Source organism: Callorhinus ursinus, unplaced genomic scaffold (genome assembly GCF_003265705.2).
Source record: "Callorhinus ursinus isolate GAN/ISIS: 27379988/994484 unplaced genomic scaffold, GSC_fseal_2.0 scaffold19, whole genome shotgun sequence".
Classification (NCBI taxonomy): Eukaryota; Metazoa; Chordata; class Mammalia; order Carnivora; family Otariidae; genus Callorhinus; species Callorhinus ursinus.
In genome coordinates this window covers 31270730-31298328 of record NW_027397081.1, presented here as the reverse complement: position 1 = coordinate 31298328, position 27599 = coordinate 31270730, and the positions used below count along the sequence as shown (strand labels likewise).

The window sequence follows — 27599 nt, the reverse complement described above, 5'->3', positions numbered from 1 at the left end:
CAGACCCCATGTGGAGTCTCCAAACCCAGCAGACCCCTGTGGTTCGCTCCCGCACTGCTCCTCCCAGGGTAGGAAGGGGAGTGTCTCTGGGTTTTAATTATTTCTCTTCTAATGCGTGGTTTAGGCATCACCCAAAAGACCCCACCCCCAAATTACTAGAACTTATACAGCAATTCAGTAATGTGGCAGGATACAAAATGAATGCACAGAAATCAGTTGCTTTCTTTACACTAACAATGGAACTCTAGAAAGAGAAATTAGAGAATCGATTCCACTTACAATAGCACCAAACACCATAAGATAACTTGGAATAAACCTAAGCAAAGAGGCAAAGGATCTATACTCTAGGAACTACAGAATACTCATGAAAGAAATTGAAGAAGACACAAAAAGAGGAGAAAACATTCCATGCTCATGAATCGGAAGAATAAACATTGTTTAAATGTTTATGCTGCCCAGAGCAATCTATACCTTCAACGCCATCCGGATCATAATTCCAATAACAGTTTTCAAAGTGCTGGAACAAAGAATCCTAAAATTTGTATAGAATCAGAAAAGACCCTGAATCGCCAAGGAAATGTTGAAAAAGAAAACCAAAGCTGGGGTCATCACAAAGCCTGATTTCAAGCTATCTGACAAAGCTGCGATCACCAAGACAGCATGGTACTGGCACAAAAACAGACATATATACCAAGGGAACAGAATAGAGAGCCCAGATATGGACCCTCAACTCTATGGTCAAATAATCTTGACAAAGCAGGAAAAAATGTGCAATGGAAAGAAGACAGTCTTTTCAATAAATTGTGCTGAGAAAATTGGGCAGCTATATAAAGAAGAATGAAACCTGACCATTGTCTTACACCATACACAAAGATAAACTCAAAGGGATGAAAGACCTCACTGTGAGTCAGGAATCCATCAAAATCCTGGAGGAGAACATAGGCAAACTTCTTCAACATCGGCCACAGCAACTTCTTTCAAGATACATCTCCAAAGGTAAGTGAAACAAAAGTGAAAATGAACTTTTTGGACTTCATCAAGATAAGAACTTCTGCACAGCAAAGGAAATAGTCAACAAAACAATGAGGCAACCCACAGAATGGGAGAAGATATTTGCAAATAGCACTACAGATAAAGCGCTGATCAAGCGCTAATCAAGTCAAAAAATGGGCAGAAGACATGAACAGACACTTCTCCAAAGAAGACATACAAATGGCTAACAGACACATAAAAAATGCTCATCATCATTAGTCACCAGGGAAATTCAAATCAAGACCACATTGAGATACCACCACCTTATACCAGTTAGAATGGCAAAAATTGACAAGGCAAGAAACAAAAAATGTTGGCAAGAATGTGGAGAAAGGGGAACCCTCTTACACTGTTTGTGGGAATGCAAGTTGGTACAGCCACTTTGGAAAACAGTGTGGAGGTTCCTCAAAAAATTAAAAATAGAACTAACCTATGACCCAGCAATTGCACTACTGGGTATTTACCCCATAGATACAGATGTAGTGAAAAGGAGGGCCACATGCACCCAGTGTTCATAGCAGCAATGTCCACAGTAGCACAACTGTGGAAAGAGCTAAGATGCTCTTCAACAGATGAATGGATAAAGAAGATGTGGTCCATATATACAATGGAATATTACTCAGCCATCAGAAAGGATGAATACCCAACTTCTGCATCAACATGGATGGAACTGGAGGAGATTATGCTAAGTGAAATAAGTCAAGCAGAGAATGCCAATTATCATAGGATTTCACTTATTTGTCAAACATAAGGAATAACATGGAGGACATTAGGAGAAGGAAGGGAAAAATGAAAGGGGGGAAATCAGAGAAGGAGATGAACCATAAGAGACTATGAACTCCGAGAAACAAACAGGGTTTTAGAGGGGAAGGGGGAGGGTGGATTGGTTAGCCCAGTGATTGGTATTAAGGAGGCCACGTATTGCATGGAGCACTGGGTGTTATATGCAAACAATGACTCATGGAACACTACATCAAAAACAAATGTTAGGGGCACCTGGGTGACTCAGTCATTAAGCGTTTGCCTATGGCTCAGGTCATGATCCCAGAGTCCTGGGATCGAGACCCAATCTGGCTCCCTGCTCAGAGGGAAGCCTGTTTCTCCCTTTCTCACTCCCCCTGCTTGTGTCCCCTCTCTTGCTATCTCTCTCTCGGTTAAATAAATAAATAAAATCTTAAAAAAAAAACAACAACTAATGATGTACTGTATGGTGACTAACATAACAATAAAATAAAATTAAATGAAAAAAATAAAAATAAGAGAGGTGAAATATTTTTGGTACTAAGTTACAAAAAGAAATTGTCATATCAGAGTTTATTTATATCTTTGGGATTTATAAAAATATATTTGTTTTTGAAAGTTCTATCAGTTATGCTACTCACTAATCCAAACAAATAATTCCATAAATAACCCAAGTTAGTGATTGTTTTGTTTTCTTTTTAGAACTCACTTGCTTTGTTTTGTTTTATTTGGGAAATGCACTTTTGATTTTTTTAAGTGTTTCCCTGATTGCTCCTAATAGAAGAGCACTATGTCAAGTATTCATAGGCTCAGTCACTCATTCATTTACTCATACAGCTGCTAACTACTCATTCATTCACACTCCTCATTTGCTTGTACTCAATCACTTATTTATTCAACAATTTTTTTTCATTGAGGTTCTATGATGTGTTAGGTACTTGGGTTTGGTGTCAAACAAAACAGACACTGCTCCTGCTTTCTTGGAGCCTGCAGATTACTGAGAAAGAAAAATAAAGCAAACCAATGACCACACAAATACACATCTAGTTAAAATTGTGACTAAATTGATAACAGACATTCTATAATAGTGGGAAAGCATAGAAGACAAGGCATGCTTTACAGGAGGAGTTTAGAGTGGTGATCAGGAAATCTTTGTGGAAAGCACATTTTCCTGAGACCTGAACAATGAGTAGAACCCAGAAAAGCTAAGGAGAAGAGGAGAAAGAGGAAAATAGGGGAATAGCATGTGCAAGGCACCAAAAAGAGTGGGAATCCATTATGATGGGCATATAGGAATGGAAAACATGGAATGAGATGATCCTAGACAGGCTAGCAATGGTTGAATTTCACAGATTCTTGTAGGTCACACCAAGAAATTTGGATTTAATGTTGAGTGATGGAACATTTATTAGAAGTGTTAAATGAGCAGGAACAGTAGCATAGGTGGGCTGATATTAGCAATTAAAATTTAATGTCTAGAAAGAGAAGGAGTAGATGTGGGAAAAGTTAAAGATTGTTGCATCTAGATGACTTGGACTAGGGTGTTACAGAGGGAATTGGGAGAAGTGGACAGATTAAAGATGATCTAGTGGATCAAATTGATGGGTCTTGGTGATGGATCGCATGTGAGGCTAGAAGGGTGGAATGAGTTATCAATGACAATTCCAAGATTCTGGCTGTAGGTTCATGTGAATTGGAGGAGCCGTCATGAAATACTGTTATATAAGGGGAAAATGAACACTGGGAAGAGAAATGAAGTCTGGGAACAGAAGGCCTCGCCCCACCTGAGGAAAAAAAAAAGGAAAGGAAAGAAAAGGAAAAAGAAAAGAGAAGAGAGAAAACGAAAGTAGGAATAAAGCATGAAAAGGGAGAGTAGGAGATTCCAGTCTGTCAAGGTTTCAGTATCCTCTGCCTCCTACCCACAGTATAGTTTTGTAAAATGATTACAAGCAAGGTGAATATGGGCCCTATGGGTCAACCAAGGGCCATTTTGGAAGTATTTTAGGCTTATAGTCCCCATGGCTTATGTGAGGCTAGCTCTCCTGGTGTGAAAGCCTTGTCCTAGCCCATGTAACCCAGAAAGCAGAGACTGAGTTATAGGGCTTATATCCTTGATTAGGGAGTGAGCAAGGGGAGTGAAGTTAGCAGGGCATGTAGGCCAAGAATGAGGATTTGCTAGGGAGGCTACTACACATAGCTGATTTTGTTCTGTCCTAAGGGTACATCTTTGAAATTCATACAAACTATATCTCAGGATCTTTCATCAGTGAAGTAAAAGAAGGAAAAATTTATATATGTTACTATCTCTTCTTGGTCAAAGGTTTACCCCTTTGGGTCTTCAGTCCCCCAAAGGATGGGTATGAGTGTAGGTGCTGTCAGGTGGTGTCCTTGAAAAGCTGGTTGAAGCCTTTGTAGAGGGGCTGGGGCTGGAATTAGTAGCCAGAGGTCCTGGAGACCAGTGAGAGGCTACAAGACATGAAAGTTAAAACACATGTGATTCCCACACTGTCTTCCTGAGGAAATTGAGTACCCTGGACCCAGCTCTGCACACAAAGACCACAGCCCCGGCCAGGCTCAGGTCTTGTTGCTTAGTCAGCCAGGGGAGAAGGGATGGAAGCCTTTTACAGTCCTCTCAAGTCTGTTGTACAGAGGAAACAGGAGACACCAAGAGGGCAACAGGCCCAATTACTTGTATGTGACTTAGGCGATTATACGTTGCAGCACAGTGGGAACTGGAAACACCAAGAGGGCAACACGCTTAATTGCTTGCATGTCACTTAGGAGGGAATAAGATGCTGTCCTCTCAGCTGATTGCCTTTCTTTCAATGTTTATTGTATATGATGGTGAGAGGAGATATTTCACAGTATAAAATTAAGAATTTGTCTTGGATAAGCCAAAAATCAAGATGATTTTTGAATGGGAGGGAGGGAGGCTCTTGGAAACAGGACTTAGGACTCAGTCTCTATTGATTGCTAAAGAAGCAGAGTGTGAGTGGCTCAGAGAGTCTGACCTTTCCTTCTACTGCCAGTGCTGGAAGGGTGTGTGCTCCGAAGGCTAGGGAGATGTGCCTGTAGGAATAGCCCTTCCTGATTCAATCCAGTAAGTAGAAGGTGTTTAGGTAGCTGTTCTGGGCTCCAGCAGGCCCATAGTAGCCTCTCATGGCTGATTAGGCTCAATTCCAATGTGTTCTATATCCGTATTATGCATATTATCCTGCTTTGTGATGAAGGACGCTCACTGACTCCCAGAGAGAACTGGCTCTCCTTTAAACCCCATACCTACTTTGGGAGTGTCATTCTCTTAATCTTCACCCTAGGGAGGAAGAAGTGGTCCTCTTACCCCGGTCTCCTTTTGTATGGAGCCTGATTAAGTAGTGGTTTAATCATTACAACCATTGTTATTGAACCATTATCATATGTCATATATTTGTTAGCTTATCCTTCATGAGTACATTGTAAGGAAGGTATTATTATCCCCATTTTACAAATGAGGAAATAAATGCTTAGAGGCATTAACTCTCTTGCTCAAAGCCACAGAGCTGGGGCTGGTGGAGCCTGGATTCCAGTGTCTGGTAACGTCTAAGTACAAACACTGTACATTTAGAGCAGGATTTCAGAGGGGCTGCTTCAAAAAGGGAGAGTTCAGGTTTTGTGGTTCTACACATATAACCCCACCCCATTCAGAGAAGATTTAAACAAATTTTCTATTTACTCAGCTTTAAAGAGTCACTGAGGGGTATAACTCAAGGTAATTGAGTTGTTACCAGGGACTTTTCTAAGCAAAACAGTTATATATATATATTTTTTTTAGATCTACAAGAGTTAATGAATTTTCAGATCTAAAACACTAGTCGCATTTTTTTATGTTATGTTAATCACCATACATTACATCATTAGTTTTTGATGTAGTATTCCATGATTCATTGTTTGCATATAACACCCAGTGCTCCATGCAGAACATGCCCTCTTTAATACCCATCACCAGGCTAACGCATCCCCCCACCCCCCTCCCCTCTAGAACCCTCATATTTTTCAGAGTCCATCATCTCTCATGGTTCATCTCCCCCTTCATTCTTCCCCTCCTGCTATCTTCTTCTTCTTCTTTTTTTTTTTAACATCTAATGTATTATTTGTTTCAGAGGTACAGATCTGTGATTCAACAGTCTTGCACAATTCACAGCACTCACCATAGCACATACCCTCCCCAATGTCTATCACCCAGCAACCCCATCTAATTTTGTATCTAAGCAAAGCATTAGCAGCTCTTCTGGTGCCTCTGAATGGCTAAGTTAAAACACAACTTCCCTCAGCCCTCAGGGTCCTGCAGACTCTCCAGGAAGATGCCTCTAAGCTGCCTGCCCCAGGATTGCTCATTGGTGTCAGCTGAACTAGACTCTGCAAACCGTAGACTGGATGAAATCAGGCACCACCTGCCTGTGCTCCACTCAGCAGACCTATCCCTCTCAGGCTGCCTCCACCACACCTCTTTTCCCTCTCTGGGCCTTCTCTCCTGACATTTTGCCAGCCTGGTCCTTTTGGTGCTCAGGCAACAATGTCCGCTCCTTTACTGGCTAGTAAACTTCCCTCTGTACTTAAAATCATCTCTTCCTTTAACACTTTGGTGTCTGTGGACCCAGCTTGGTTCCACAGCATGGTAAATGGCAGGATTTAACCACAATGAAGTCAGAATAGAAAAACATCTTAAGATCTTACTGTGACATCTTTGCAAATTAGAAAACTGGGGTCTGAGGTGGTACATGTCCTATCCAAGGCCTCACCCTTAAATAAGCAAAGCTGGCATGGAATACAGATCTCCTGATTATTCAGCTAATACCTTCTTACCTGTACCACCACAGAAAAGAATGTATTTTCAAGTGCTTTCAGGTAAGGAAGTCAGGAAATAAGGACCACATTCTCTGTTACTCCATATTTAGAGCGGGACAGTGCTCATGGACAGCACAATCTCACTTTGTTGCCAAAGCTTAGAAGGAAAAAGAATTATGGATCCCAACTTCACAAATAGGTGTGCATGTGTTTCACAGCTACTTAAATCATGCACACACACACACACACATCTTCAGAGAGCTAGATAATGAAATTAACAGCCATGTTTCCCCTATCTCTGGGATTTACACAGAAAATACCAGATCCAATCAAAATGGAAGATAGTCTGAGATAAGGGGCTGTTAATTTCGAAGGTGCCATCTATCATGAGATCTGGACACTGTGTTTCCATCTCAGAGAATACTTCAGCAAGTCTCACCCTGATGCCACTGCTCAATCAGACTGTGCAGTCAGCTGGCCAAGCTCCCCAGCACCCTGTGGGATCAAAACACACATTAGCTGGATTCAGAAACTCTTGTTAGTTCTCAGGTGCTACCTCTGTGCTTATCTTATCCCCCAGACAGCTTAACTTTTCCCAAATGTAGGAAAATCTCCTTTTTTTTTCTTCTTTCTCTCTCTTCTTTTCCTTATTGTACACTTAGAAAATGTTAGGGGCAAAAATAATTTTTATTGAGGTAATATTGACATATAACATTAGTTTCAGGTATACAACACAATAATTCAATCTTTGTATATATTGCAAAATAATCACTACAATAAGTCTAGTTAAAATCCATCAGCATACATAGTTACAAAATATTTTCTTGTGATGAGAACTTTTAAGATCTAGTCTCTTAGCAAATTTCAAATATGTAATACAGTATGATTAAATATAGTAACCATGCTGTGTATTACACATCATGACTTGCTTATTTGTAACTGGAAGTTTATTCCTTTTGACCTTCTTTACACATTACAGCTCCACCTGACCCCTTGGCAGGCAATGTCTATGAGCATGGGCTTTTCTATTTCTTAGATAACACATATGAGTGAAATCTTATGGTATTGGTCTTTCTCTGTCTTACTAATTTCACATAGCATAATGCTTTCAAGGTCCAACCATGTTGTCACAAATGGCAAGATTTTATTCTTTTTATAGCTGAATAATATCCAATTGTGTGTGTGTGTCTACACATATACCACTTTTTCTTTATCCATCAGTGGACATTTAGGTTGTTTCCATACATTGGCTATTGTAAATAATGCTTTAGTGAACATGGAGATACACATATCTTTTCAAATTAGTGTCTTTGTTTTCTTCAGATAAATACCCGGAAGTGACATTACTGGATCATATGGTAGTTCTATTTTTAGATTTTGGAGAAACCTGTCTACTGTTTTCCATAGTGGCTGTACCAACTGACATTTTCACTGCACCAATTTACATTCTCACTGACAGTGCACAATGGTTTTGTTTTCTCCACATCCTCACGAACACTTGTTATTTCTTGTCTTTTTTATAATAGCCATTCTAATAGGTATAAGGTGATATCTCATTGTGGTTTTTATTTGCATTTCCCTGATAATTAGTGATGTTGAGCATCTTTTCATGTACCTGTTGGAAATCTGTATTTCTTCTTTGGAGAAATGTCAATTCAGGTCCTCTGCCCATTTTTTAATTGGGTTGTTTGTTTTATTGCTATTGAGTTGTATGAATGCTTTATATATTATCGATATTAACACCTTGTTGGATATATGATTTGCAAATATTTTTCCTATTCAGTTGGTTGCCTTTTCATTTTGTTGATGGTTTCCTTTGCTGTGCAGAAGATTTTTAGTTTGATATAGTTCCATTTGTTTCCTTTTTCTTTTGTTGCTTTTGCTTTTAGTGCCAAATCAAATATATATATATATAGCCAAGACTGAGGTCAGAGAACATACTGCCTATTTTTTTTTCTTTAGGAGGTTAATAGTTTCAGGTCTTACATTCAAATCTTCAATCAATTTTAATTTTTGTGTATGGTGTACAATAGTGGTCCAGTTTCTCTTTTCTTTTCTATGTATGTATGTATGTGTCTATCATCTATCTATCTATCATCTATCATCTATCTATCATCATCTATCTACCTATCATCTATCTATCATCTATCTATCATCTATCTATTTTTTGCATGTGGATTTCCAGTTTCTACATCACCATTTATTGAAGAGACTGTCTTATTCCCATTGTATATTCTTGGCTATTTTGTCATAAATTAATTGACTTTATATTTGTGGATTTCTTTTTGAGCTCTTTATCCCATTGTTCTATATGTCTGTTTTTATACCAATACAATACTGATTTGATTACTACAGCTTTGTAATATAGTTCAAAATCAGAAAGCATAATGACTTCAACTTTGTTCTTCTTTCTCAAGATTGCTTTGGCTATTTGGGGTCTTTTGTGGTTCTATACAAATTTTAGGATTGCTGGTTCTATTTCTGTAAAAAACGCATTGGTATTTTAATAGGGATTGCATTGAATCTATACATTACTTTGGGAAATATGGGCATTTTTAACAACATTAATACCTTCAGTACATGAGCAGAGAATATTTTTCCATTTATCTGTGTCTTCCTCAATTTCCTTCATTAGTGTTTTATAGTTTTCAGTTTACAGATCTTTCACCTTCTTGATTAAATTTATTCCTAGGTATTTTATTATTTTTGAAGCAATTGTAAGTGGGATTATTTTCTCAATTTCTCTTTGTGATAGTTTATCATTAGTGTATAAAAACGCAACATATTTCTGTATATAGGCATATCGCATTTTATTGTACTTCACTTTGTTGTACTTTTCATATACTGTGTTTCTTACAAATTGAACATTTGTGGTAACCCTGCAACAAACAAATCTATCAAGACCATTTCTGCAACAGCATTTGCTCACTTCAAGTTTCAGTGTCACATTTTGGTAATTCTCCCAATATTTCAAACTTTTTCATCATTATTATATTTGTTATGATCATCTCTGATCAGACATCTTTAATGTTACTATTGTAATTGTGAGGGGCCATGAGCCACACATATAAAACAGCAAACTTAATAAATGTGTGTGCTCTGACTGTTAACTAACTGGTTGTTTCCCCATCTCTCTTCCTCTCCTGAGAGGATTTTGTATTTCCTGAGACACAAAAATGTTGAAATCTGGCCAATTAATAACCTTACAATGACCCCTAAGTATTCAAATAAAATAAAAAGTTACATGTCTTTAACTTTAAATAAGAACTAGGAATGATTAAGCTTAGTCAGGAAGGCATGTTGAAAGCTGAGATAGACCAAAAGCTAGGCCTCTTGCCCCAAAAAGTTAGCCAAGTTGTTAATGCAAAGAAAAAGTTTTGAAGGAAATTAAAGGTGTTACTTCAGTGAATACACAAATGATAAAGCAAAACACTCTTATGGCTGATATGGATAAAGTTTTAACAGTCTGGATAGAAGATCAAATCAGCCAAAACATTGTTTTAAGCCAAAGCCTAATCCAGAACAAGGCCCCAACTCTCTTCAATTCCATGAAAACTGAGAGAGGGAAGGAAGCTGCAGAAGTTTTAAGCTAACAGAGGTCGGTTTCTGAGGTTTATGGAAAGAAGTCATTTCCATAATGCAAAAGTTCAAGATGAAGCAGCAAGTGCAGATGTAGATGCTATAGCAAGTTATCCAGAATTTCTAGCCAAGATAATGACAGTAGTTACACTGTAACTTTGAAGCCTGGCTTCAAAGATTCAAAGGACAGGTTGACTCTCTTGTTAGGAGCTAATGCACTTTAAGTTGAAGCCAATATTAATTTATTATTCTGAACTCCTAGGGCCTTAAGAATGATGTTAAACCGATTCTGCCTGCACTCTATAAATGGAACAACAAAGCCCATATGACAGCCCATTTGCTTACAACATAGTTTCCTGAATATTTTAAGCCCATCGTTCAGACCTACTGTTCAGAAAAAATAGATACCTTTCAAAATATTGCTGTTCATTGACAATGCACCTACTCATCCAAGGGTTCTGATGGTGATGTACAATGAGATTGTTTTTATGCTTGCTAACCTTATCCATTCTGCAGCCCATGGATCAAGGACTAATTTTGACTTTAAAGTATTATTGTTTTCCTTTTTTTAAAGAAATTTTTATTTATTTATTTGGCAGAGAGAGAAAGAGAGAGAGAGCACAAGCAGGTGGAGCAGCAGGCTCCCCGCTGAGTGGGGAGCCTGATGCGGGTCTCGATCCCAGGACCCTGGGATCATGATCTGAGCCGAAGGCAGACGCTTAACTGACTGAGCCACCCAGGCACTTTAAGTATTATTGTTTAAGAAATACATTACATGTAATTCCTTTGATAGATCTGGGCAAAGTAAATTAAAAACCATCTGGAAATTAATCACCATTCTAGATGTCATTAAGAACAGTTGTGATTCATGGGAAGAGGTAAAGTGTCAACATTAACAGAAGTTTGAAAGAAGTTGACTTCAATTCTCATGGATGACTTGAGGGTTTCAAGCTTTTAGTGGAGGAAGTAACTACAAATGTGATAGAAATAGCAAGAGAACTAGAATATGAAGTGGAGCCTGAAGATGTGAATGAATTGCTGCAATTTTGTGATAAAACTTTAAAGATGAGGAGTTGCTTTCTTATAGATGAGCAAAGAAAGTGGTTTCTTGAGGTGGAATTTACTGCTGGTAAAGATGCTATAAAGATTGTTGAAGTGACAACAAAAGATTTAGAATATAACATAAATTTTGTTGATAAAGCAACAGCTGAGGTTTGATAGGTTTAACTGAATTTTGAAAGGAGTTCTACTGTGGGTAAAATGTTATCAAACATCATCACCTGCTACAGAGGAATTGTTTGCAAAAGGAAGATTAAATTGATGTTGAATTATTTTGTTGTCTTATTTTAAAAAATTACCACAGACACTCTAACCCTCAGCAACCACCCGCTGATCATCCAGTAACTACCAATATCAGTGCAAGACCTTTCTCACATAACTCATGGCCATGATTGGCTGTTTCTGTGCTAGGCATTGGGGTGAGTGTGTCCAAGCATGTGAGACCTTTTAGAGCCTTTACTCAGTTCACTCTATCCTTGTAGGTTTTGTGGATCTAAACGTTGTTTTTCAAACTAGATGTTTTGGGGGCTTGTCTCTCAGGTGCAGGCTTTAAAAGCTGGGATGTCCAATTTGATATTCAAACTCTTCACTCCACAGGGAGAAACTCTGGGTTTTTTAGTTCCCTCCCAATTCTGGGTCACTGTGCTGAGAATGGGGTTTGTTTGTGTCTCAGCCTCTGTTATCCACTTCAATGTATGTGAGTGTGTGTGTCTTTTTCTATTTTGCCCAATGTATAGGATCCACTCAGGTAGTTTTTAGTTTTTTTCCAGAGGAAGTTGTTCATATATAGCTGCAGATTTGGTGTGTTCATGGGAGATGGTGAATTCAGGGTCTTCTTGCATCATTATCTTGAAATGGAATGACTTTATCTCCTTTTCATTACCTCATTCCATACTTAGGGTAGCACCTAGCATATACAGGATCCAATGATATCCATCAAATACTCCCTGCATGGTGGGATCTAGTTCCTTCCTTACCTTTATCTGCCACAGACACTCAGCCCATCTACATCTGTCTTGCTTCTGGGGTATTGGCATCTCATGGTGATGCAAGCCTAGTCCAGCTATGGCAATCATGGGATCTCTATGTCTTTGGCAGTATCAACTCTTAGGTTTGGGTTTTAGAGGTTTTGGCATTCCAAATCCTGGGGGATTATTATCATGTGGGAAGGAAAAGTGGCTGAGCATAAGGAAAAGGAGAAAGGACACTCCTGGAGGAATATGGGGTACTAGTGGATTGCAGCATGAAAAAAGAGTAAAAGAAAAAGCAAAAGAGAAAGCATAATTCATAGTATAATAACATCTAAAAACATGAAAAAAACATTAAAACTATGCATTTTAAAGATTCTATCTATCATCTATCTATCTATCATCTATCTATCTATCATTTATCTATCTATCATCTATCTATCTCCAAAATTTGTTATCTCTAAGGTCATATATCAAATACACTGGGATGGGTTCCTTTGGGGAGAAGGACTTTGGGGAGTGGACATATCTTTAAACCTAAGTTATTTCTCCTGTAGACAGCATATAGTTGAATCTTAAAAAAAAAAAAAAGGAAAACTAATGTGACAATGTCTGCCTTTTCATTGAATTGTCCAATTCATTCACTCTTAATGTTATCATTAACATAGCTAACTTTTTATGTGCCATTTTATTTATTTTTATTTATTTGAGAGAGAAAGAGAGAGAGAGAGCAAGCAAGAGCACAAGAACAGGGGAGGGAGAAGCAAACTCCCCACTGAACAGGGAGCCTGATATGGGGCTTAATCCCAAGAGGCTGGGATCATGACCTCAAGCTGAAGGCAGCTGCTTAACTGACTGAGGCACCCAGGTGCCCCATCATGTGCCATTTTATTTTTGTTTCCTATTAGTCTTATGTCACTTTTGTTCTTCTATTCCTCATTTATAGCCTTCTATTATATTAAGTGGATATTATCTAGTGTAACATTTAAATTTCTTTGAAGGAGTTTGAAAGTATATTTTTTGAGTTGTTTTCTTAGTGGTTGCTCTAAAACTTAAAATATACATCTTAACTTATCAGAATTTACTTCATATTGTTCTGACTTAGTTCCAGTGAAATATAGAAACTTTACCCCATATAGATCTATTTTTACTCCACATACTTGTGGAATTTTTTTAGACATATTAAATCTATATATGTTACAAGCCCAAAAATTTATTTTTAAAATGATTATATAATCTAATGCTTTTAAACATATTGAGAGAAGTAAAGAGCAATTATGTATATTAGTATATAATGTATATGATTGTGTATTTTTAAAAACCCCAACAAATTTAACAACTGATTCATCAGAAATAAAGGTTAGAAGGCAGTAGAATTATGTGTGTGTGTATATAATTATACATACACATATATAGAATTTGTTACATTAATCATTCTGTTTCTTTTTATTACTTTCATTGGATTCAAGTTATCATCTGTGGCCTGTACAGCTTTGCTCCCACTTGCCTCCTTTGTGCTGTTATTGCTAAATATATTTCCATATGTTATAGGCCCAATAATACAATTATATACATATTGTTTTATACTATTGCCTTTTAAATCAGTTAAGGGACAAAAGTAGAAGAGATATGCATATATACTCTTTTGTAATTATGTAATTACCTTTACTATTGCACTTTGATTTTTGTGTAGATTTGAATTACTGTCTGTGGCCAATGGCAATAGGGATCTGAAGAACTTTTTCTAATATTTCTTGTACAGGGATCTCCTAACATTTCTTTCAGTGTTTTTAAAATCTAGGAGTGTCGAGGCACCTGGGTGGCTCAGTCATTAAGTGTCTGCCTTCGGCTGAGGTCATGATCCCCGGGTCCTGGGATCGAGCCCTGCATCGGGCTCCCTGCTTGGCAGGAAGCCTGCTTCTCCCTCTCTCACTCACCCTGCTTGTGTTCCTGCTCTCACTATCTCTCTCTGTCAAATAAATAAAATCTGTAAAAAATAAAAAAATAAATAAAATCTAGGAGTGTCTATTTTTGTTGTATTTTTTCATGTGACAGAAAACATAACCACCAAGTTTCCAAGTTTTAGAATTTATGGCTCAGCTATGCAGAGAGAAACTTAATTATCATACTCCCTCTCTCTACTTGGACCCTTTAGAAAGAGGCTTGGGCCCAACTTATATAGATCATCTCTGACCCAATAATATATAGCACAACTTGGATTAGAGAAGTATGATGACAGAACATAGTCACTTCCACTGCACTTAATTGGATTAGGGGATGAAAGCAGACTTCCTAAAAAAAAAAAAAAGTACTGAGCAATCTAAATTGAATTTAAATAAAAAATTAAGACAAACAAAAAAAGGTACTGAGCAAACATTCCAATAAATCTCCCTTTTAAGCTTGTAATTAATCCCCCCAGAGATATATTTTTCCTGGTTTTCTCTTTAAACTTATGTATTTTTATATGTTAAGATTGTTGAGTATATTCTATTTTTAAATTTTGTTTTTTCCAGTTAATATTTTATCATTAGAACTCACTCACAGTTTATTTTTTACCAGTAATAACTACAAAATAACAACCACAAGAGATAATGTGCATCAAATGTCATATTTTTGTTATGATCTTTACATAATCTTACTCACTATCATAGTGGAATAATATTTATTAACCCAGTCACAATTTACTACTTGTTAAACATCCTTTTATAGATATTCCATTTGATCATTACAACTGTTATAGAACATGGTATTATTAACTTCCCCATTTTGTATAAGAAAAAATGAAGAAATGTCAGAAAACTAGTAAATCATCTTTTCTAGTCAGATTTGAAATCCTATCCCCTTGAGCCTATGCTGCATTGCCTTTCCTGATGTTTTTGTGCATTTAGAAAGACTAATTACTCTCAGTTACTCTTCAAAGCAATCATTAACATAATAATATTTGCCCTCCTGCCAGGGCTTTTCTAGACACTCAGAGTGATTTCAGGAGCAATGGGGGAAGGTCAGGATGAAAGCTGAAGCAGCATGTCAGGAATCAGATGTTTATAAACTATTATCTCCCAGGACACTGTTTGCATGGTGGTGGTAGTATGTCTTTCAAATGGTCAGGTACAGTCTCCTTTCTCCCCCCAGAACCTCTTGCTGCTCCTTACCATGGCTTGCACTGGCAGGAACTCTCACATCTGGGTATACTCTCTCAGGGGCCTCATTTGTTTCTCCTTCTGCTCCAGTGTCCTTCAGGGAAACTGGTAATATGCCCTGCAGGAGTGAAAACCAGTTATGGGGTGGATTCAAATGATACGCCAGGGAGCTTCTGATTCAGTGTCTCTGAACGTTCAATGCCAGGAGTAAGTTTGGCCTGGAGCACAGACAGAATCTCTGGGGCATGACGTGAGCCACTTCCACACTGCAGAATCTGATCTTAGATTTAGCCCAATGTCCAAAGAATAGTGGTGTCTGGTAATCCTGAAAAGGAAGGTGGAGAAAACAACAAAATTGTGATGAATTGGCATATGAGGCGTATCAAGCATTCTATAATCATTTCCTAGCATTAAAATTTTTAGGAAGTGGGACAATAATACTAAGATATGGGTAACTTATTATAAAAACCTTCTTTCTATCATCTATCTATCTATCTATCTATCTATATCTATCTATCATCTATCTATCTATCATCTATCTATCTATCTATCTATCTATCTATCTATCTATCATCTATCATCTATCATCTATCATCTATCTATCTATCTATCTATCATCTATCATTTATCTATCTATCTATCTATCTATCTATCTATCTATCTATCTATCATCTATATCTATCTGATTTATTTATATTACTCACCATACAGTACATTATTAGTTTTTGATGTAGTGTTCCATGATTCATTATTTGTGTATAACACCCAGTGCTGCATGCAATACATACCATACTTAATACCCATCACTGGACTAACCCATCTCCCCACTCCCTCCCCTTTGAAACCCTCAGTTTGTTTCCCAGAGTCCATAGTCTCTCATGGTTCATCTCCCCCTCTGACTCCCCCACTTCATTTTTCCCTTCCTTTTAATGTCCTCCATGCTATTCCTTATGTTCCACAAATAACTGAAATATGATAATTGAAATTCCCTACTTGGCTTATTTCACTTAGCATAATCACCACCAGTTCCACCCATGTTGATGCAAAAGTTGGGTGTTCACCCTTTCCGATGGCTGAGTAATATTCCATTGTATATATGGACAACATCTTTATCCATCTGTTGAAGGGCTTCTTGGCTCTTTCCACAGTTTGGCTATTGTGGACATTGCTGCTAAGAACATTGGGGTGCATCTGGCCCTCCTTTTCACTACATCTGTATCTTTGGGGTATATGCCCAGTACTGCAATTGCTGGGTAATAGGATAACTCTATTTTTAACTTTTTGAGGAACCTCCACACTGGTTTCCAGAGTGACTGTATCAACTTGCATTCCCACCAACAGTGTAAGAAAGTTCCTCTTTCTACACAACCTTGCCAACATTTGTTGTTTATAGCCTGGTCAATTTTTGCCATTCTAACTGGTGTAAGGTGGTATCTCAATGTGGTTTTGATTTGAATTTCCCTGATGGCTAATGATGATGAACATTTTTTCATTTGTCTATCAGTCATTTGTATGTCTTCTTTGGAGAAGTGTCTGTTCATGTCTTCTGCCCATTTTTTGACTTGATTATTTGTTGTTTGGGTGTTGAGTTTGAGAAGTTCTTTTAGATCCTGGATAACAGCCCTTTATCTGTAGTGTCTTTTGCAAATATTTTATTCTATTCCTTGGGTTGCCTCTTTGTTTTGTTCACCATTTCCTTTGGGTGCAGAAGCTTTTTATCTTGATGAAGTCCCAAAAGTTCATTTTCACTTTTGTGACTCTTGCCTTTGGATACCTGTGTTGAAAGAAGTTGCTGTGGCTGATGTTGAAGAGATTACTGCCGATGTTCTCCTCTAGGATTTTGATGGATTCCTATTTCACATTGATGTCTTTCATCCATTTAGAGTTTATCTTTGCATAGGGTGTAAGAAAATGATCAAGTTTCATTCTTCTTCAGGTGGCTGTCCATTTTCCCAACACCATTTGTTGAAGAGACTGTCTTTATTCCATTGGACATTCTTTCCTGCTTTGTCAAAGATTAGTTGATCACAGGGTTGAAGGTCCATATCTGGGCTCTCTATCTATTCTATTCCAATCATCTGTGTGTCTGTTTTTGTGCCAGTACTATGCTGTCTTGATGATCACAGCTTTGTAATATAGCTTGAAATCAGGCAACGTGATGCCCCCAGGGTTTTTTTTTTTCCAACATTTCCTTGGCGATATAAGGTATTTGCTGGTTCCATACAAATTTTAAGATTGTTTGATCCAGGACTTAGAAAAATGCCATTGGTATTTTGATTGGGATGGCATTGAAAGTGTAGATTGCTCTGGGCAACATAGACATTTTCACAATGTTTATTCTTCCAATCCATGAACATGGAATGTTTTTCCTTCTTTTTGTGTCTTCATCAATTTCTTTCATGAGTGTTCTGTAGTTCCTAGAGTATAGATCATTTGACTCTTTGGTTAGGTTTATTCCAAGGTATCTTATGGCGTTAGGTGCTATTGTCAATGGAATCGATTACCTAATTTCTCTTTCTACAGTTACATTGTTAGTGTATAAGAAAGCAACTGATTTCTGTGCATTGATTTTGTATCCTGACACATTACTGAATTGCTGTATGAGTTCTAGTAATTTGGGGGTGGAGTCTTTTAGGTTTTCCATATAAAGTGTCATGTCATCTGTGAAGAGAGAGAATTTGAATTCTTCTTTGCCAATTTGAATACCTTTTATTTCTTTTTGTTTTCTGATTGCATCGTGTAGTGTTCCTGATCTTAAGGGAAAGGCTCTCAGTTTTTTCCCATTGAGAATGATATTCACTGTGGGTTTTTCATAGATGGATTTTATGAACTTGAGGAATATTCCCTCTATTCCTACACCCTGAAGAGTTTTAATCAGGAAAGGATGCTGTATTTTGTCAAATGCTTTTTCTGCATCAATTGAGAGGATCATATGCTTCTTATCCCTCCTATTAATGTGTTTTATCATAGTGATGGATTTGCAGATGTTGAACCACCCTTGCAACTCAAGGATAAATCCCACTTGGTCGTGGTGGATGATCCTTTTAATGTACTGTGGGATCATATTAGCTAGGATTTTGTTGAGAATTTTGGCATCCATATTCATCAGAGGTATTGGTCTGAAATTCTCCTTTTTGATAGGGTCTTTGCCTGGTTTGGGGATTAAGGTAATGCTGGCCTCATAGAATGAGTCTGGAAGCTTTCCTTCTGTTTCTATTTTTTGAAACAGCTTCAAGAGAATAGGTATTATTTCTTCTTTGAATGTTCGGTAGAATTCCCCAGGGACTCCATCAGGCCATGGACTCTTGTTTTTTGGGAGGTTTTTGATCAGTGCTTCAATGTCGTTACTGGTCATTTGTCCATTCAGGTTGTCAAATTCTTCCTGTTTCAGTCTTGGGAGCATATAGGTTTCCAGGAAGGCATCCATTTCTTCCAGGTTGCTTAATTTATTGGCATGTAGTTGTTGATAATAATTTCTAATAATTGTTTCTATTTCTTTGGTGTTTGTCGTGATCTGTCCCCTTTCATTCATAATTTTATTAATTTGGGTCCTTTCTTTTTCTTTTGGATAATTCTGGCCAGTGGTTTATTGATCTTACTAATTCATTCAAAGAACCAGCTTCTAGTTTCATTGATCTGCTCTACTGTATTTCTGGTTTCTAATCTATTGATCTGTGCTCTAATCTTAATTATTTCTCTTCTAATGCATGGCTTAGGTATCATTTGCTGTTTTTTCTCTAGTTCTTTAAGGTGTAAAGTTAGTTGGTGAATTCAGGATTTTTCTATTTTTTTTTGAATGAAGCTTGGATGGCTAAGTATTTCCCCCTTAGGGCAGCCTTTGCAGTATCCCAAAGGTTTTGGACCAATGTGTTTTTGTTCTCATTGGTTTCCATGAATTGTTTAAGTTCTTCTTTGATTTTGTGGTTGACCCAAACATTCTTAAGCAGAGTGACATTTAGCTTCCAAGTGTTTGAATTTCTTCCAAATTTTTTGTTATGATTGAGTTCCAGTTTTAAAGCATTATGGTCTGAAAATACAGAGGGAATAATCTCAATCTTTGGTATCAGTTGAGACCTGATTTGTGACACAGTATGTGGTCCTTTTTGGAGAAAGTTCCATGTGCGCTGGAGAAGAATGAGTATTCTGTTGCTTTAGGATGGAATGTTCTGTATATATCTGTGAGGTCCATCTGGTCCAGTGTGTCATTCAAAGCTCTTGTTTTTTTGTTGATTTTCTGCTTAGATGATCTGTCTATTGCTGAGAGTGGAGTGTTGAGGTCTCCTACAATTAACCAATTATTATCAATATGTCTCTTTGTTTTGGTTAACAGTTGGCTTATGTAGTTGTCTGCTCTCATGTTGGGCGCATAGATATTTACAATTGTTAAATCTTCTTGTGGATAGACCTTTTAAAATGATATAGTATCTTTCTGTGTCTCTAACTACAGTCTTTAGCTTAAAATCTAAAATTTCTGATATCAGAATTGCTACTCCAGCTTTCTCTTGAGTTCCTTTGGCATGAAAGATTGATCTCCAACCCTTCACTTTCAGTCTGGGTGTATCTTTAGGTTCAAAATGAATCTCTTTTAAACAGCATATGGATGGGTCCTGTCTTTTTATCCAATCTGTAACTCTGTGCTGCTTTACAGAGCAGTTAGGCTGATCATGTTGAGGTGTTTATTGAAAGATATGATTTTATTGTCATCATGTGTCCTGTGAAGTCCTTGTTCCTATAGATTGTCTCTGTAAATTTCTGTTCTATATCCCTCTTGGGGTCTTTCCCCTTTTATAGAACCCCCCCTTAATGTTTCTTGCAGGGCTGGCTTAGTGGTCACAAAACTTTCAGTTTCTGCTTGTCCTGGAAGTTCTGTATCTCTCCATCCATTCTAAGTGACAGCCTTGCTGGATAAAGTATTCTTGGCTGCATATTATTCTCATTTAGTACTCTGAATATGTCTTGCCAGCCCTTTCTGGCTTGCCAGGTCTCTGTGGATAGGTCTGATGTTATTCTGATGTTTCTCCCTCTCTATGTAAGTAATCTCTTCCCCCTAACTGCCCTTAAGATGGTTTCCTTGGTTCTAAGACTTGTGAGTTTTACTATTACATGCCAGGGCATTGATCTGTTCTCCTTCAAATTGTGAGGGGTCCTCTCTACCTCTAGGATATAAATGCTTGCTTCATTCCCCAGATTAGGGAAGTTCTCCGTTACAATTTGCTCAAATATATCTTCTAGTCCTCTCTTTCTCTCGATCTCCTCAGGGATCCCAATAATTCTGACATTGGAACGTTTCTTGGCATCACTTATTTCTCTAATTCTGTTTTTATGGATTTTAAGCTGTTTGTTCCAGACTTCCTCCCATTCCTTCTTTTCTATCAGTTTGTCGTCTAGATCACTAATTCATTCTTCTGTCTCATTTACCCTAGCTGTTAGAGTCTCTAGATTAGATTGAATCTCATTGATAATATTTTTAAGTTCTGCCAGATCAGCTCTCATTTCTACCCTTAGAGACTCTATGCTGCCATTAATCATTTTCTCCATTCTAGCTACTGCCCTCATAACTGTTACCCTGAAGTCTATTTCCGACATCTTGCTTATTATCTATGTCCACTTGCAAATCTGTGGCAGAAGTCAGTCTCTGAGTCTTTCCTATTTGGGGGGTTCCTCCTCTTAGTCATTCTGTTGAGGGGTGGTTGAAAGAATGTAGAGTCCAAATTATTGACCACAACCCAAGCAAGATGCACCTGTTTTATAGGGACCTTAGGGTTGTCAGCTTCTTGTACTCCCAGACTGTCTTCTGGGGGAGGGACCTGCTGGACTGTTAGTCAGGCAACCTGTTTGGGCAGAGTTGCCCTGCCCCCTGTAGGGGGGGATGGGCTCAGTGAAAACCGGTTTTTAGGGGCTTTTGTTCTCTGGTGGCTTTCCATTTCTCTTCAGAGAGTCAGAGCAGAAGTGACTGTATCCAAACCTCTGCCTCAGAACAGAGAGATCATAGTCTATTCTTCAGTGAGCTCTCCAGGCCATACTGTCTCTGTTTCTGTCTGTGCTGCTAAAAATGTAGTGTCCTGGGTTGTCTGCCCCACAGCAGCACTCCCAACCCTCTCTTCCAGGTCCAGGCAGTCTCTACCCTTCGTGTTCTAAAACCAAGAGCCACCCCCTGTTTGCACACGTGCCCCTGCAGCTCCAGGTTTCAACCTGGAGGGCTGCCCTAAAGTTCTTTCCCCACTGCTATCAGTCTGTGAGTCTGTGCCTTGTCCACAGAGGGAGAAGCTTTCACACCCCAGTGGTGCAGGATCCCGGAGGCTCACTCTCCCTTCCGCTTATCTTCTGATATCTGCCCACAGAAGCATGGCTCTCCGTTTCATATCTCGAAAACAACCGCTGGGGATATTCTGTTTGTAGAGATCCAGGTGTATCTTCTTACATCTCAGGCTGATTTTGTGGGTGTACAGAGTGGTCTGATTGATATCCAGCTTTGTAATATAGCTTGAAATCATGCATTGTGATGTCCCCAATTTTGTTTTTCTTTTTCAACATTTCATTGGCTATTTGCGGTCTTTATTTATTCCATACAAATGTTAGGATTGTTTGTTCCAGCTCTTTGAAAAGTGCCAATGGTATTTTGATTGGGATGGTGTTGAACGTGTAGATTGCTCTGGGTAGCATAGACATTTTCACAATATTTATTCTTCCAATCAATGAGCATGGGGTATTTTTCCCTCCTTTTGTGTTTTCCTCAATTTATTTCCTAAGTGTTCTGTAATTTCTAGAGTATAGATCCTTTACCTCTTTGGTTAGGCTTATTCCAGGGTATTTTATGGTTTTGGTGCAATTGTAAATGGAATCGATTCCCTAATTTTTCTTTCTACAGTTACGTTGTTACTATATAGAACAGGAACTGATTTCTGTGCATTGATTTTTTTATCCTGCCACATTATTGAATTGCTGTATGAGTTCTAATAATTTAAGGGTGGAGTCTTTTGGCTTTCCCACATAAAGTATCATGTCATCTGTGAAGAGAGAGAGTTTGACTTCTTCTTTGCCAATCTGAATACCTTTTATTTCTTTTGTTGTATGATTGCTGTTGCTAGGACTTCTAGTATTATGTTGACTGATAGTGGCAAGAGTGGTCATCCTTGATGTGTTCCTGATCTTAAGGGAAAAGCTCTCAGCTTGACCCCTTGAGAATGATATTCGTTGATGGCTTTTCATAGGTGTTTTTTATGAAATTGAGGAACAGTCCCTCTATCCATACACTCTGAAGAGTTTTAATCAGGAAAAGATGTTATCTTTATCAAATGCTTTTTCTGCATCATTTGAGAGGATCATATGGTTCTTGTCTTTTTTTTATTAATGTGTTCTATCACAGTGATTGATTTGCAGATGTTGAACCACCCTTGCATCCCAGTAATAAATCCCACCTGGTCGTGATGAATAATCCTTTGAATGTACTGTTTGATCCTATTGGCCAGTATTTTGGTGAGAATTTTGGTACCCGTGTTGATTCCTCTGTAATTCTCCATTTTGGTTTTGGGATCAAGGTTATGCTGGCCTCATAGAATGAGTTTGGAAGTTTTCCTTCTGTTTCTATTTTTTAGAAGAGCTTCAGAAGAATAGGAATTATTTCTTCTTTAAATGTTTGGTAGAATTCCGCTGGGAGGCCATCTGGCCTGGATTCTTGTTTTTTGGGAGGTTTTTGATTACTGTTTCAATTTTGTTACTGATTATTGGTCTATTCAGATTATCAATTTCTTCCTGTCTCAGTCTTGGTAGTTTATCAGTTTCCAGGAAGTCACTCATTTCTTCCAGGTGGCTTAATTTATTGACATATATTTCCTGATAATAATTTCTAATAATTGTTTCTATTTCCTTGGTGTTAGTCATGATCTCTCCCCTTTAATTCATAATTTTATTAATTTGGGTCTTTTCTTTTGGATAAGTCTGGTCAAAGGTTTATAGATCTTATTAATTCTTTCAAAGAACCAGCTTCTAGTTTTGTTGATCTACTATCACTTCTCGGCCTTTTGGCTAAGATCAAGTGTAGTTTTGTTGATCTACTCTACTTTTTCTTTTTAGTAACATATAATGTATTATTTGTTTCAGGGGTACAGGTCTGTGACTCATCAGCCTTACACAATTCAAAATGATCACCATAGCACATACTCTCCCAATGTCTGTCACTCATTTAACCCATCCCTCTTGCCCCCTCCACTCAACCCACCCTCAGTTTGTTTCCTGAGATTAAGAATCTCTTATGGTTTGTCTCCCTCTCTGGTTTCCTGTTGTTTCATTTTCCCTTGCTTCCCGTATGATCCTCTGCCTTGTTTCTCAAATTCCACATATCACTGAGATCCTATGATACTTGACTTTCTTTGATTGACTTATTTCGCTTAGCATAATACACTCGAGTTGCATCCACATTGTTGCAAATGGCAATATTTCATGTTTTAATGGCTGCATAATATTCCATTATATATATATATAATCTCACATCTTCTTTATCCATTCATCTGTTGGTGGACATCCGGGCTCTTTCCACAGTTTGGCTATTGTGGACACTGCTGCTATAAACACTGGGGTGTATGTATATCTTCAGATCACTACATTTGTATCTTTGGGGTAAATACCCAGTAGTGCAGTTGCTGGGTCATAGGGTAGCTCTATTTTCAACTATTTGAGGAGCCTCCATTCTGTTTTCCAGAGTTATAGCCTTACCGTCTAAATGCTTGATTAGAATTTCAATATCATTTCCATTCTAATCCATTAGCCAGAAATTAGGTCAGTCACATTGTCACACTTAGCCAAAAGGGAGCTTGGGAAATGTGGTCTTCATTACGTCTGGCCATTGTATCGCTTGGGGCTATATTACTATAGAAGATTTTCCCTTAAGGTCAGATCACTACATTTGTAATTTTGGGGTAAATACCCAGTAATGCAATTGTTGGGTCATAGGGTAGCTCTATTTTAAACTATTTGAGGAACCTCCATACTGTCTTCCAGAGTGGCTGCACCAGCTTGCATTCCCATGAACAGTGTTAGGAGGGTTCCCCTTTCTCCACATCCTCGCCAACATCTGTCATTTCCTGACTTGTTAATTTTAGCCATTCTGACTGGTGTGAGGTGGTATCTCATTGAGGTTTTGTTTTGGATTTCCCTGCTGCTGAGTGATGTTGAGTACTTTTTCATGTGTCTGTTGGCCATTTGGATGTCTTCGTTGCAGAAATGTCTATTCACGTCTTCTGCCCATATTTTGATTGGATTATTTGTTCTTTGGGTGTTGAGTTTGATAAGTTCTTTATAGATTTTGGATACTAGCCCTTTATCTGATATGTCATTTACAAATATCTTCTCCTTTTCTGTCGGTTGTCTTTTGCTTTTGTTGACTGTTTCCTTTGCTGTGCAAAAGCTTTTTATCTTGATGAAGTCCCAAAAGTTGATTTTTGCTTTTGTTTCCTTTGCCTTTAGTGATGTATCTAGGAAGAAGTTGCTGTGGCTGAGGTCGAAGAGGTTGCTACCTGTGTTCTCCTCAAGGATTTTGATGGATTCCTGTCTCACATTGAGGTCTTTCATTCATTTTGAGTCTATTTTTGTGTGTAGTGTAAGGGAATGGTCCAGTTTCATTCTTCTGCATGTGGCTATCCAATTTTTCTAACATCATTTGTTGAAGAGCCTGTATTTTTTTCCATTGGATATTTTTCCAGCTTTGTCAAAGATTAGTTGGCCATAGAGTTGAGGGTCTATTTCTGGGCTCCCTATTCTGTTCCATTGATCTAGGTGTCTGTTTTTGTGCCAGTACCATATTGTCTTGATGATTACAGCTTTTTAAAAAAAATATTTTATTTATTTATTTTGATGGAGAGAGAGAGAGACAGCGAGAGAGGGAACACAAGCAGGGGGGAGTGGGAGAGGGAGAAGCAGGCCTCCCGCCAAGCAGGAAGCCTGATGCAGGGCTCGATCCCAGGACCCTGGGATCATGACTTGAGCCGAAGGCAGACATTTAATGACTGAGCCACCCAGGCGCCCTGATGATTACAGCTTTGTAAAAGATCTTGAAGTCCAGAATTGTGATGCCACCAGCTTTCCTTTTCTTTTTCCACTTTCCTCTGGTTATTCAGTTTTTTTCTGGTTCCATACAAATTTTAGGATTATTTGTTCCGTTTCTTTGAAAAAAGTGGATGGTATTTTGATAAGGATTTCATTGAATGTGTAGATTGCTCTAGGTAGCATTGACATCTTCACATTTTTTCTTCCAATCCATGAGCATTGAATATTTTTTTCCATTTCTTTGTGTCTTCCTCAGTTTCCTTCATGAGTATTCTATAGTTTTCTGAGTACAGATTCTTTGCCTCTTTGGTTAGATTTATTCCTAGGTACCTTATGGTTTTAGGTTCAATTGTAAACAGGAACAACGCCTTAATTTCTCTTTCTTCTGTCTTGTTGTTGTATAGAAATGCCACTGATATCTGCGCATTGATTTTATATCCTGCCATTTTACTGAATTTCTGTATGAATTCTGGCAGTTTTGGGGTGGAGTCTTTTGGGTTTTCCACATAAGGAATCATATTATCTGCAAAGAATGAGAGTTTGACTTATTTACCATTTTGAATGCCTTTTATTTCTTTTTGTTTTCTAATTGCTGTGGCTAGGACTTCTAGTATTGTGTTGAATAGCAATGGTGATAGTGGACATCCCTGCCATGTTCCTGACCTCTCTTTTCGCTTAAATTTCAATGGCCTTTTCATGTCAGAATGTAAATATAGGCATACATCTATCTCTTCATGTATAGTGTGCACAGCACACACAGACCCACAGTATAGTCACCAGGAGGTAGACGCTGATGCCAGACTTCCTGAGTTCAAAAAGCTGCTCCACTTACAAGCTTGTGGCCACCAGCAAGTTGTTTAAACTCTTCACATCAATGTTTCTTAATCTTTCAAATGATAATAAAACCTAGGATTGTTGTGAAGATTAAATAAGATGGCATGTAGAATGGAACATTTCTGATGCAGAGTAAGTGCTCAGTAAGTATTTGCTATGTTCACACAGACACATATGAGACAGTAGGCAGTGTGTGGGTTAACATAGACACACATGTGCAGATAACACCTAGGTACATTAGTACTCAGCAATACACTGAGAGACACAGACACCATAAGCACGTGTACATATCTGTACACATACAAACTTGTTCATGTCACAGACCTAACCAATGTCACAGAATCTGGAACCCCCATCTTACACCATTTTCACTTGGGAACCTCCTGCTCTCCTTGGAGTAAGTTCGTATGCTCTCATGTGAAAGACAGATTTCTCTAGGCTGAGTGTTGCTCTTTTGGGTAGAATTTACAACAGCGCTTTTACTTTATAGGTGTTACTACAGTGTGAACTCCCATAGGGCAGGGGCTGTTTTCATCTTAGTTCTAGCTGGTACCTGGACCCCATCCAATTCCTTAACACCTAACATAGTGCCTTTTAGTCTGTATCTTGCATTTTTTATGAATGGCTGAATGAATGAATGAATGAATGAATGAACAAATGAACAAGAAAGCAGATGAATGGACCTAACACATATTGATGATGTTTTCTCCCTTGTGACCACTTGATCACATCAAGAAAGTAGTGCATAAATAGCAGCACTGTGGTTATCATTAGTTCAGCTGTCATCCCTGTTGCTTGCTGACACCAGGATGTTCCCATTCTATTAAGACACAAGGAGTAATCCATTATATTTGCAAATCTCAAACTTGTGGACCTCAGATTTAATTATACATAAAAATAATTGTAAACCTGCTTAGGAAAGTACTTTGTTCTTGTTCCTTAGGCCTTGTTCCTAAAGATTCTGATTTTCCTGGGTCTGAGATGAGGCCCAGGGAGCTTTATTTATAATATGCACTCCTGGTGATTCCAAAATGGCTGGTCTAAAGACCATGCTGTGAAGAACACTAATCTAACACAAATAATTTTTACATCTACCATATGATTTGAATCTTACAGAATCCTATAGAGAAAGATAGATGGAAATGCTTATGCCCATTTTATGGATTAAAACCTTAGGCTGGATCCACATTACACACAATGGAACTGGGGCTAGGGTTTAAGTCCTATACACCTAGGACCTTTTCTTGCCAGCAAGTGTCAACACTGAAAGTTGAAGTAGTTCACATTGCTCCTCCCTAGAGACTGAAAATGGAGGGCAAGTGGTGAACCTAGACCTCTCCCACCTGAAAGTAACAAAGTAATGTGTTTTCCCTGCCAGAGT

At 38.1% G+C, this 27599-nt stretch overlaps 1 pseudogene; it reads left to right on the top strand.

Moving 5' to 3' along the window:
• The first annotated feature begins 23348 nt into the window (after positions 1-23348).
• Positions 23349-23482, top strand: LOC112840678 (U2 spliceosomal RNA; annotated as a pseudogene).
• Positions 23483-27599: the final 4117 nt, after the last annotated feature.